Source organism: Lemur catta, chromosome 1 (assembly GCF_020740605.2).
Source record: "Lemur catta isolate mLemCat1 chromosome 1, mLemCat1.pri, whole genome shotgun sequence".
In the NCBI taxonomy this organism is placed as follows: Eukaryota; Metazoa; Chordata; class Mammalia; order Primates; family Lemuridae; genus Lemur; species Lemur catta.
The window spans coordinates 182,681,908-182,695,994 of NC_059128.1; the positions used below are offsets into that span (position 1 = coordinate 182,681,908).

The 14,087-nt window shown below is 34.5% G+C and overlaps 1 non-coding gene across 1 annotated transcript; it reads left to right on the top strand.

Annotated features, from left to right (window-relative positions):
- The first annotated feature begins 2,141 nt into the window (after nt 1-2,141).
- LOC123630943 lies at nt 2,142-2,245 on the top strand. Its single transcript, XR_006732871.1, has one exon. It is a non-coding gene; the product is annotated as a small nucleolar RNA U13 (small nucleolar RNA).
- Nucleotides 2,246-14,087: the final 11,842 nt, after the last annotated feature.

Below are 14,087 nucleotides of genomic sequence, written 5' to 3' on the forward strand. Positions count from 1 at the left end.
ATGAAATGTTGGGGAATGGTAAAGATAGCTGTTGAATTTATCATTTCAGGAAAAAATTAACAGTGGCAGGTTAGAACCCAGAAAGATAAAATCTGTTACTATTAGTAACAGTTAACCACTACATCTTTCAGAAATGATTTACTGAAGCAAGGATGCTCAGTTACTTTCTTTCCCCCAGCTGGGTTTCATAATAACAAAACCTAGAATTTCCTTTTTAACAGATAGAAAATAAACCTGAAGGTTTACTTATGGTGGTTGGGAGCCACCAGGTTGTTATGTAAATGGTAACTGCCACTCTCAGTCGAATTTGAGTTTGCCTCTCTGTGGAGCCCTGGAAGCCCAGGGATGTTGAATAACCAAACTTGGAACTTAGAAATGGAGAGCTCACCGGTGGGGTTAAACTGGAGTTTGGGGTTGGCTTGTATGGTCCACTGCAATGGACATAATTTCACTTGAGGGAAATTTTAACTATTGCAGCTACTGCCTATGCAATGGTCATGAGTACTTCTGGAAAATAAAGAGGCAGCCACAGAAGAAATAGGAGGGTCCCACGTCTATGTGACTTCTCAGGCCCAAGTGCCTATTAAATACGTTCTTGCGCTAGATACTCAGTCGCCATGGGGGAATTAAATATTGAGTTAAGCCCCTGAAGTTACAGCTGAAAGGCAAATTGCCTGCACCAGGACAGCTGTGACCAAGATTGTCCATGCAGACAGGATATGTTCTCAGGAGAAAGACAACTTCATGGTGGCTCTCAAAGTCTGAAAATAGGTGAGCAGTCTGACGTAGAAGTATATACTTGAATTTAGAGCAATGAAGTGACAAGGAACCAAAAATTTAGCCAAAGATGTCCAAAGTCCATTGAGTCTGGCACACAGTACATTAGTCTAGAAGAGATTATAAACTTCTTAACTAAAGTCATATAGTGAGAAAGTGGCAAAGGTAAGCAGAAAACCTAGACCTGAGGTCCCATAATGTAACATAAATTCAGGTTTAGGATGAAAGTGCAAAGAGTTATGTGGAACCAGAAGCCTGCAGCAGACGTTGAGCGAATGGAACCTTAATAATTCACATCTGTCAAAATCTGAACACTGCCGAGGGGCCTTCACTAACAGAAGGAAACCCAATGTTACTTTGCTTTGCCACCAGGTCCCTTCCTCTCTCAGGTGCAACCGATTCCCAGGTGTGGGGTTGTGTGGGCTCTGAAGATAAATGTCAGTAGTAACATCTGGGGTGTTGAGACCCGGAACAGAGAGAAGGGCTGATTTCTACAACCTTGTGTTTGGTGAGGATAAGTACTTCCCGGAGAGGCCGATACCACAGATGGTGGTAGGAAACTGAAACCACACAGGAATACCAAAACCGAAAATGATTGTTGTTAAGATGTGCATCAAAAATTCCTTAAACTCACAAAAATCAAAGCTACTCATTAGATGGCACTAAAACACTGGGAAACATGACAATGGTTAAGATCCAGGGCTCTGGAATTGGAACACCTGGATTTGTGCCTCAACTTTTCAGCTCTTTGACCTTGGCAAGTCTTTGTAACTCAGCGTCCACTTTAATAGAATAGAAACAAGAATATCTATGTTGCAGGATTGTTGAGTCGTTTCCAGACTTTGCTGCAGATTGGAATTATCTGGGATATTTTTTTAAATGTAGTGATACTTGGTTCCTACTCACAGACATTCTGATTTAATACAGAGGAAACTACTGGGTTAATGCATATAAAGTGTCTGGAAAGATGCCTGGCATACAGCAAGTAATTGATACATGTTACCTATGATTTCTATTTTATTTTCTCCATTTTGAAAAAGCACATAATCTTTAACTTTTCATACTAGTTCTTGGATTACACATCCCTTTCAAAGTAGGCCCGAACACACTATCTCCATCCATTTGTGTTATCTGTAGTTCTTTCTTTCCTGTTCAGCAGTGAAACTATCTTCCCATAATTCACCACCAGAACAGGTCTTGCTGTTGCTTCATTGGTGGTATTTCAGTAATAGAATCAAGTACTTTTTTACTGACTCTGAAAATTTTGATTTCTTTGTATAGTTCCTATTCCAGCTTGTTATGATCACAGACCATACCAAACCACGTCAGGTTAGCAGTATCCATTTAGAAATATCTAAGCTTAGATCCTTTTGTAGTTCATAAGTGTCATGATTGGGTTTTCATGTGCATGTGTGAGACGTGTCTCCCTCAAACCTTGCTACAACATTGACACATTACTTGTCTATCATGGAGAAAAAAAAGAAATATCTAAGCTTAACTATTTGAATCTTTGTTTAAATATTTAAACTGTGTTCAAAATCCAATGATAGAATGCATGTATTAATTATGAAAATTGTGCCATTAAATAATACTTAAAATATTTTTATTATAATCAATGAAATAATGTTTGTAATAATATTTGAGTGACACTAATTTATTTCCATATCATACTTTGGTATAGGTTTATTTTAGATGCATAAATTACCACTGCCAACTCAACATACATATATTAAGAATCTAGCTATGTGCCATACACCATGCTAGGCTCTGAGATACAAGGATGAATGGCAACAACCTCACAGTGTAATGAGTAAAACAAGATACATAGACTATGTAATTTCATCTGAATAGACACTTATGTGGTATTCCCATCTCCCTCACTAGTCCCAATCTCTTTAATGGTATTACAAAGTAATTCAGAATAACAATAAGTGAAAACTAACTTTTCTTCTGGAATACAATGGCATGACTACCCTACTCATTGTCTAACTCATTTTATCCTTAAAAAGTAATTCAAATATTGAAAAAGTATTTATGAATAGATGTTTTGATTGCAGCATTTTTTATAATAGCAAAAACCAGGAATAGTCTATGTTTCAAGTTAGGAAATGATTTAATAAATTATTATATGGTGTTATATATTTAAGAAGCACTTTTTCAAAAATTAATATCATGGGAAAATAATTTTAGTGGCAAGATTATAGGAGACTTTAATTTTCTGTGTTTTCAGAAATTTCTAATTTTTTGGTAAATATTCATTGCTTTTCATTTAAATCCCTTCATATCTTATTTCTTTTTATTTTTTAATTTGAATTACATTTTTCCATAGACCATTTCCCCATTTAGGTGAGTCAGTTTGTCAAATTCAGATTATTAAAATGTCTTATAAAATATGTACTTTATCCATCACTGTTAGTTGAAAAATTACAGAAAATATCTTGCCAAATCAGTAAAATATGTATGTTCTTTTAGGGAAAAATAGCAAAAGGATATTAATAAAGCCCCTTCTAATCTTAATCTTTGATCTTAATTCTGTAAAATTGTAATAGTTTCCATGTGATGAAACTATCCCTCAGTTTACATTTTCTTTATAGCAAAAAATTTCTATTTTAAATTAATCAATTAAATGATTTATTTATTTAGATGGTTATCTCCTTACCCTCCCAAACCTCCAAACAATACTCTGAGTCATCAGAATTGGTTAATATCTATTAATTATAATTTTATCAAAAAAAGACAACTGTGTGCAAAATACCTTAGGAAAAATTGCAACCTACTAACCAGGGAGATGAGAGCAAGGTGCTCTTCAAGAAGATGACATTTGAACAGAGATCTCAAAAAAGTAAAGGTGGTATAACATTACTTTGTTGGCATACTCTTCCCAGACATCTTTGCTGTTGAATGCTGACTCACCCTTCTTGCCAAATTAAATGCCGCTGCACCCAGAAGCATTCTTCTTTTCCCTCTGGACACCTTGAAGCAGACATTACTTCTTGCTCTGTTTTCTCATAGTGTAATGCTTTTACCTCTATTCCAGTATGCATTTTGTTTTGTCTGATATTACAGGTTTGTTGTTTATAATTTGGAATCTCTCCAAAGATGGGTACTTTCCTGCCAGGAGGAACTAGTCTTACTCATCTCTGTGTGGCATTCAGTGCCTAGCACCAGGTTTTATATTTGGTAGACGCTGGTTGCTTGTTTACTTGAATTTTAATTAAATCTATCTCCTAGTCTTGATTGAAAATGCAGATTAGAAACATTCTATCGAACTGTACGTTTCAGGCTATGAAAACAATGCAACCAGGGAGCATCCCAGAAGGGTTGGTAGGATTATAGTGCCTTCCGTTCTTTGAAAAATAGTCTGCAAAAATGAACTGATATTTCCCAGCCCACACCGCACCCCAACCCCGCTTAACCGTACCACCAAATAGAGTAATTTACAATGTGTTTAAGTAAAATGTCCTCTTTTCTTGAATACAAAAATGTAATTACCTAACTCACTGTGTAGGGAGAGAAGAATGTGGGAAGAAATAGTCTGGTAAGTGTGGTATACATTGTGAACATTTTCTTATAAAGAATCTGTGGTGAAAAAGAGAACATACCTGTACAATCTTTCTACATCCTTTAAAATATTTCTGAGTCTCAACTTCAGAATCTGTTGCCTTGCATCCAAATGCCTTTCCTTGCCATCTGCTAAACTGTTTTTATTTATGTTTTTGTTTCTTTTCCCTGGCACCTAGAGCCTCTATTAATTAACATCAACAGCAGAGCATAGGAGGAACATAAGCCATTTACTTGTGAACAAATTATAAGAATTGCAGTGGACGTGATTTGTACAGAAAATATACCTACAGCTTGGCTTGAATGATTTTTAACATATCTATCTTGCTTTGATTAGTTAGGTTTTTTTCCCCTCCCTGTTCTCTTTATATTATCTCACAAGGCTCTGAGCTCCGATCACTATTTTAGGCTGTCTTGGCTATCAGGAGAACCCTTGTTATGAAAAAGTATATTGAACAATTACTTCATTTGATAGATTACTTTCATTTGAAGATTTAAAGGGGTCTGGGAAGACACTCTGTTTCCCTCCAAATAATGTTCCCACTTGTTCACTGCCAATGCCCCCGATTAAGAAATGAATTTTTAAATTCCATAGTTAATGAGATTAAAATACTTTAAGGAGACTTTGCAAAACAATAACTTAAATCCACATTAGTTTATTTCCTTCTTTTTTCCCATCACTCCTCTCTTCTACCCTTCCTTCATCCTTTTTTTTTTCTGTTCCTTCTGTAAGAATTTATAGAATGCAAATCTGTCAGGAACTGTGATAGACATTGAAGACAATATGATTAATCCAAGTAAGTCTCTATACTCAAAGAACCAAAGAAGAGTGGGCAAAATGTATGTGTCAATAACTAGTTAAAATACAAACTGTATTTTATTTTAGTATAATCGATATACTGAAAGAGTATGCAGAGTGTTATGGAAAAGGAGAGAGAAAGGTCATTTATTCTTAAGGAGCAATGGAGGAAAAGGAGCCCAGAAGATGGATCTATGGTTGCTGGAGCACAGACTTCCCCAACTTCACAGTTTCTCCTCCCGTTTTCAGTGTAATGCAACTTTAAAAAAACATTATCATGTTCATAAGGATAAGAAGAATACTACTGTATGCATTCTATAATTGTATAATACCCAAATCTTAAGTTAATTAAATCTAAATGTGATAATTACCTGCATTTTGGTGCCACAAATTCTGATGATACTGTTTCTTTAACTTGAATTGATTGGATGTGTTGGCACAATGTGGCTATATCTTTCAAAATTCTTTCATTTGCTAATATCAAGTGCCTATTTACCACATGCATGTGTATATGGTTAAAATATACAAAATATTTGAAAAATATATAAAGGAAATTATTAAAATACTTGCCTCATTGAGTTTTTTCAAAACTCCAGAACATAAGACCAATTTATTAGTATATTTATTAGTCTTATTTCAACTATGAATAGATAAAGATGAAGGTACATGGATTCCCAATGGGCCTAATAATTATCATTATCCTTAGCTATACATGCAGATGCCTATAAGGTGAAGTTATTGCTTTTTCAGAACCTCAGATTTGAGAAACAGGCAGCCTGAAAATCATCTTAATAAACTTAACTGTGCTAAAATTAAGTAAATTCGATTGAACAAAAGACAACATTAAGAAACTGAAAAAACAAGCCACAGAGTAGAAAAGGCACAACAACAAAGGACAAATAAACAGAATTTATGAAGAATTTCTGGAAATTTGTTTTAAAAAAGCCTGACAACCCATTAGGAAGATGGGCAAGGAACTTGCATACGTACCTTATAAAAGAGGATATTCAATGCAAGTTAAAAACAAAATGAGATACTACTACTTACTCCACTCCAATTGCTAAGTGAAAAAGTCTAAGTCTATCAGGTATTGGCAAAGAAGTGAAGTAAATGAAACACTACATACTGCTAGATAGAGCACAAATTGGTACAACCACTTCATAAAATGGTTTTTGTTACTTACTGAAGTTGAACACCCACATAACCTATAAGCCAGCAAATCCACTCTTAGGTTTATATTCAACAGAAATGCCTATGTATACACCAAAAGACTTGTACTGGAATGCTCTTATGAAAGCATTAGAATTAGAAACAGCTCCAAATCAGAAGCAACCCCAAAGTCTGTCAACAATAGACTGGATCAAAAAAGGGTGATATTCCATTTACAAAATGGAATAATACCAATTAGGGAAGGTGAACAAATCACAGCAACATGCAACAACATGGATGAAACTCACAGAATGTTGACTGAATAAAGCTAAACACGAAAAGAAAACATGCACTCTTGCCCCATTTATAGAAAATTTAAATCGCAGCAAAGTTAAACTACAGTATTTAGAAATGTATGCTTAGGGTTTAAAAGGTAAAGAGCAAGAATGTGGATTGCAATAGAAAAGGGGCAATGGGAGCTTTCATAGCATATTGGCGATGTTCTGTTTCTTTATGTGAGTGGGAGTTACATACATGAGTGCTCATTTTTCCGTGACATATTAAGCTACACATTTGTATTTTATGTACTTTTCCTGTGTAGTTGTTATATTTTACAATATGAATATGAAAAAACAAAAACCATAAAGGGACAATATAAATTCTTAATTTTCACAAAAGGAAAACTTGTAAGGTAAATTCAGAAGAAAATATTAACACCTCTTGACACGGAAGACTCATGCTAGGAAGGCAGGAGTTAATTTTTACAGATAACAGTTGAAAATATACAGACGTTTTTTCTGAAAAGTAAACAAAAATAATTTTCTTAAGTCAGAATTTTTTCTCTTACAGAAAAGTTTCAGTAAATGAAAAATTAAGTGTAGAAAGAAATATTTTGCCTCAGATTATACTTAAAATTTGCACATATTTCCTTGATGCAAAGGTCTACAAAAAAAATTATATATAAACAAGTGGAAGAAAGTATATTCTTCAGTTTGACTATTCCCCAAATACCTAATTAGTATCACAAGTAAGGCAGCAGAAAGGAAACTTGGGCGAATGGGCAGAATAATATAAACCACAGCAACAAACACCATTTGTCAAAACTGTGTTCTCCATGTCCAAATTGAGGCTTCAAAATGATTTAAATTGTTTCTGATTCAGTAACCATGCTATTTATGAAACATGAGATGAAAATTAAATCCTTTATGCAGAGATATGTATCAATATTTTGCTTTTAAAAATATCAAATGCACTTGTTTGGATCACGCTAAGGGTTACTTGTATTAAGAATTTATGATTCAGAGACATAAATCAATGGCCATGTTTATCTCTGAAAATTTGTTTGACAAAATTATATTCTCAGTGAAACAAATGTCCAAGATTGTTTACATTCCCATTTTCTTGATATATTGGTTCTTTGTTTGGGTTTCAATTTTGAGGTAGTTTCTTATTATCTTATTTCTGTGCATTTTTTTCTCTTTTTAACCAACTACAGGAACTGTGGGCAATGTGCATTTCCAGCAGATGTCAGTGTTGGCGTTTGATGCAATTTAGGAAGGTCTCCAAACTTGAGGCCTTACCTTAAGATGAGCAAAGTACTGTGCAGATCCTCAATGCTTGTCAAGGGTGGAAAGGCATTCTGGGGAATTCTGTTCTTTCGAGAGACAGTTGCTTCAAAAGTATATTGTTTTAGGGTAGGAAACAGATATGGCTTTGGCAGTGTTCTTCTCTGTCTTTGAAATTTAATGTGTTCTGGTTACATATTAATTACCTGCATTTATTCTTCCTCTTGCTTTAAAAAGTATGTGAACTACCTATTCCTCTCTCTGAATGTTTTTCCTGAATAATTTTTTTGGCTTGAAGAATTTCAGTGTGTTTATGCAAGAAAAATATATTAATACTTACCAGGTATCAAAGAAATAGAATACGCTAGCTGCTATAAAAAAAAAGACTTGTAATTATAGAGTTAACTTATATCACAAGGTATAAACAAGGTACTAAGAATGCACAGATAAAATGCATGTAAAGCACATAGTACAGGGTGTGGCACATAATAAGTACTCAAAATGTTGGCTGTTATTAGTAGCTAAAATTTGATGATGAGTAGAGGTACTCAGATCTTTATTGGGAAAATAAGTGAACCAATCTTTTTTTTTCACCAGTAGCTCCCCCAATGTTTGATATTTGTACAGAAACTTCTCTATCCCTTAGGAAAGGGAACATGTCAAAGAAGGCATTTCAAACAGTTTTCTGTTCTGTGTTTCTTGCTGTTTGATTTTGGATCATGTTCATATGTTATCAATGAACAATCAACTCAGGTTCAAGGGCACATGAAAAGAAAGACAGGCTTGAAAAGCAAACTGTGAGAAATATCTTCAACTCAACAACAGGTAGGGTAGCTCCTTATTATCTTGTTTCTGTGCACCATTTTTTTTCCTTTTTCACCAACTGCAGGAACTGTGGGCAATGTGCATTTGCAACAACAATATGCATGTTTCCAACAGCAGCGCTCAAGCAGAGAAAATCAGGGTTATTGCAGATTTTGTCAACATGAGCCTAGAAGCCAACATCCTACTTGAAAAGGCTGATCACCCAGCAGTCCTACTTTCTCCTCTTGCTTGTGAAGGATAGTGACTCCTTTCTTAAGTCAGAACTAAGAATAAAATGCATTGCTTGATGGAAAGAATGGGAATCATATCCTTAGCTCTCAAGTTTACTGGCTAAGAGGTCTCCATTATTGTTAAGCAGATGAATGAGAGGGCTTGTTAAAGTTGGGTTCACTGCATAGTTCATGTTAATATTTATTTCACTGAAGTGATGTGATTCAGAAAAATAAATGACATAAAAGACGACAAATAAGACTTAAAGAAGAAAATAAAATTACAGTGATTGGGCAGCTATACCTACATTGATTTTCCAGGCAACCAAAGTGAAAAAATTGATTGAGTTCAATTATTCACACAAAAAGAGAAATATATCACTCTCTCAAAGAAAGTCAGGTTTAGGCAAGAAAAAAAAGTTTTGTCATATAAGATATTGTATCAGGATGTAATTAAGTATATTCTTATCTGCCATTTCACAATACTTTATTTAATGTACATTTGGATATGTAAGGAGCACCACAAAGTTTTAAACACAACTATAAATTCTTCTTTTCTTAGATTCAAATTTCTATTATTCATAATGACAGCAATCTGCCCTCTTTACTTCCTCTCTTTCTGACTATGTACCATCTCTTAGCAATATGAATTTGAATGAGTTACTATCTATGCACCTCACATGTTCTCTCACATGCAAAATGGGGGCTAGTATAAGCGACTTTGTGGTTGGAATTTTAGTAATTTTCCAGAAGGAAATCATCTCACCTTTTTCATGATAACACTAAAGATATTAACACAAATAATAAGTTTCATTGACCCTGGAAGGATAAATCGACTCAAGGTGATGAGAATTACTGACAATGCCCCTTGGGTTAAAATTGGAAACACTTATTAATTATTAATCAACACAAGCAACTTGATTGGCAGATGTAATCATTCACATAGGATATGAAATAACACAAGATAAATTATCGAGAGTCTAAGTTCTGAAAATTGGTATGTTTCTGGGGTGGAGAATATGGGATTTACCTTGATTCCTGCCGTTGGCTCTGAAAGAAAAGGTCTGAGTAAGAATCCTAGCTTCTCTAAGCCTGACCTCAATCTCCCAGGTATAGCATGGGTGCAAAAATTAACCTCTATTTTTTCCTACAACTAATTTTTTTTCAAAAACCCTCATTGTCCTTGATGTAAAAAACCAAAAGATGAACATGAAACCCACCTGGTTCTAATCATTCCCAGGTAAATAAACTCAAATTTAGTGACTGAGTCAGTGACTGAGCTTTCCCTGTCAAGTCCACACTGGCATTCTTCTGTGATATCCACATCCTAAAACAGTCCCTGGGTAGGACAATTTTACACAGAGCCCCTCATCATAGCTAAAGGAACAAACTCCTGGCTTCCAGTAGTCACTCTCTCTCTCATTCAACTTCTGTACCCTTTCTATCAGGCACTGAGAAGTCTTGGCTCCTCTTGTGCTCCCCTCTAGGATACCCAGAAACCGTATATTTTTACCACCCTTCACAGATTTTTTGATTCTAGTTTTCACCCCATTTGGTAGGAAAGAAAAAGGGACTGACAATTCACAGGTTTTCTCAACTCTTGAACCATCCACTGGTGGTTCTGAGCAGTCCTATTGCTACTCCAAAGTCCACCCCAGACACATCTGGGGTTAAGGTGGGAAACAAGGCACAGAGAACAACCACTGTCCCAATGCTCTCAATTCTCCTTCTCACTTTATGGGAGTTTTATCTGGTCTGGTATGGATGGAAGCAGGAGCACTAGTTCTGGCTGATCACTGTCACTTCCTAACTTACCCTTTCTTAAACCTTGATAGGAGGTTAAATCGGAAAACTATAAAGTTTCCATCTTTGATCTCTCTTCCTTTTTGATGCCTCTTTTCTAGGAAAGACAACATGTATCTCTTAGCCCAAAAGAACAATTCAAATTATCATCCTACCACATTAGTTTCTTACAATTCACCCAGAATCTGGTGAAGTTGCAAAAATAGTATCAGTCACATTCACAAATTAAACATCTGCAGAGGCTTTTGTAAGAGGAAAACTTTCTCAAACTCAATTGTATTTGGCATATACTTTAGGATAAAAGCTTCACAACTTATGTATAACATAAATTCTCCATAAAATATTGTATTCCATTAAAAAACCCATTCACAGAACAGGAAGAAGAGATATTATTTCCTTTGTTTTTTGATGGCAGCTTCTTTGTATCATGTACATCTGAGCATTAAAAAAGAGAGAGAAAAACACTGTAAATATAAAGGATATAGTTGAAATATGTACAAACTAAACAGGCTTAAAAGTCATCTTGCCACCAAGATAATATATTTGATCAAAAGAATATATATTTTTAAAGTAGAGAAAAAATATCCTGTATTTTTAATACCAGCTGAAAAATATAATTGTATCATAATGATAATTACACACGAGGTGCTACTATGAACTAAAACCTGTACTTTGTTTCATTTCATTTAAATTAATTCTCACAACTAACATACTGAGGTAGGTATTTTTATCTCCACTTGGGAAATAAGGAAACTGAGGAACAGAGAGAACATGTACCTTGCCATGTTATTACACCATTAGTAACTAAGCAAGAATTCAAATGAGGTATTTCTGACTCTAGAGGCTTTGAGAAAATCTTGGATTCTCAAAAAAATATATCATTAGTCTTGATCAGTTTTAAATTCTGGTTAACCTGATTTATAACTGATCTATTTTATTTTTATATAAATTTGATCATAATTATTTAAAGCCACACAAATATTTAAAGAAATTATGCATCTGGTTTTCTCACTCAGCATGAATTTAGATTAAAGGATATATAAGGCTATATCAAATGTTTTGTTATCAATTTTAAAGAGCAAAGGAAATGCTTAGTTATAAAGATCCATTGGTTTGATTTTATCCCTGAACACATTTTTCAAGAAACCACTTCTAGTCATTTTAAATTGTATCAATTGGAAAGTTACTTATAAAGCATAATTAATGAAGAAAAAGTCATCAAAGATATATAATATTTTATATTCAAGGTAATACTTTTGACCTTTATATTTAATGTGTGTAAAACTGATCTTTATAACTATTTTTCTATAAAATTACGTCTTAATATTTTAGCAAATTAGGATGAGTCAGGTTCATTTTAATCTTGAATATTTTCTAGTGTTAAGTAGTTCTATAAAGCAAAACACTTATTTGATTCCATAAAATACTTATTTGCAAAATACTTATTTGCAACATACTTATTTGATTATGCAAAATATTTCATTATGCAAAATATTTACTTGATTCCAGGAGAGGCTGACAAACTGTCTCTAAAACTGTATGTCCTAGAATCTGAGGGGGGAAACTTGAAATTTATATTTGAATTATCAAATTATTTGTAACATAACTAAGACAAAGCTCAAGAAAGTCAATGTACAAGATTGTCTTTTTTAGTGGAAATCTTGTTTAGAGTTAGATTAGGGAAAGAAACAACATACTGAACAACTTCACTGTTGGTAAATGCTCAGCCATGAAACCATTACCAGTGGGGATCAGAGGCTTACAGAGAAATTCAATTAATGGGGCCAAGTAGACACAATAGTTAAAGTAATTTACCTCTCAGTCCTGTATTTCATTAAGGAAATCTAGATGTGAATATATATCTTAGCAGAAAAAACATATGAATATATATCTTAGTGGAACAAACAAAAATGGTTATGGTTTTGTTCCGAGATATATTTTGAGTGTAAAGAAGGTTATAGAAAAAAGAAAAATTTGAATACTTTTCAAAATTTTAAGAACTCCACTTTATGAGTTCTACACAAATGATAAAATTTAATTGACAGAAATCTTCTATGATCTTTATCTTCATTTTCCAGGGTGACTATCTGCATTTCTGAGTCTCCTGAGTCTGAGACAAGATCATGTGAAGTTTCCTTATTTAGCACCAAGTAAGCCAACAAGGAAGCCAACAAATGCATGTGTCAGCATTTGTCTGCATGCATCTATGTGCATGTGTGTATGTGTGTGCTTACTAAATTATTTACACTTATAATGTCATATAATCAAAGGGAGACAAATCATTTTGTTTACGTCACAGAAGAAAACTATTTGTTATGTAAAGCCCAAATTTATATAGGCACTTCTGCCTACTAAGAGGTGTGGCAAATTTTTATTAACACAAGTAATAATCTCCCTATTGCTCCATTCTCCTGAATTATCAAACTTTTAGAATAGTATGCCATAAATGCAAATGTCTTATGTAAGTGGGACATTTTTGTTTTAGTCTCTGTTTCAGTCAAGAAGAATAAGTGAATTCTGCATTTTGATCAACCCAAGTACAAATACATGCACAGTCTTGGGAAAGGAGATACAAGTGAGAACCACAGAGGAGCAGAAATTATGGGCCTGGGGTGATCACAGGAGCCTAAGTCCTTCCAATGCACAGAAATTTTATGGGTCTACATGGTATAAGGGGCAACATGTGAAAGTAGGTGTATTCAAATGTGCGCTACATGTTTAGGCAGGTTGTAATAGGAGTCTGACTCCGTATCTTGGTGTTTGTTGACAGCTTTTAAACCTCTCCCTTCCCTTTTCCTCTTTTGCCCCACCTTTGGGCAAGCTGATTAGCAAGCCTGGTACTCCCTCCCTTGGCACCTGCAGAAAGTTCAAGCCACACACAGGAATCCCCACCTCAGCCCCACTACCTAACACCATAAAAATCCCCCAGCTAGTTTCCTTTCCCTGCTATTTAAGTCATTTTTGGACCTACTTGGCAGCCACCTCCCCAGAAAACCTCATTGTGTGAGTAATAAATGCTTTCATACCCTCTTGGTTTATCAGCCTCAACATTCAAGCCAAATTTTGAGGGTGGGTCCATCTTCTGTGGTGCAACCAAAACAAGTATGTAAGTACATTGCAGTATAGGTCACAGTTAGGTTGGAGATCTAGGTTACATTTACACGGAGAACACTACTACCAGAAAGAGATCTTAAAAACTCACATGAAAGGAAAGAAGAGGTCTGAGTAGTGTAAATATTTGTCTAAAGTTCGTGTTTAAGATACACATTGAGTGACATTAAGTGGAAGCAAAATAAACAAAACTAAGGTTAAAAAAAGACACATATTGAACAGTGAATAGTCAAGTATCTAAAAACACATTTTGAAAATTAAGGAGCTTCTGAGAAGTGAGATAGTCAC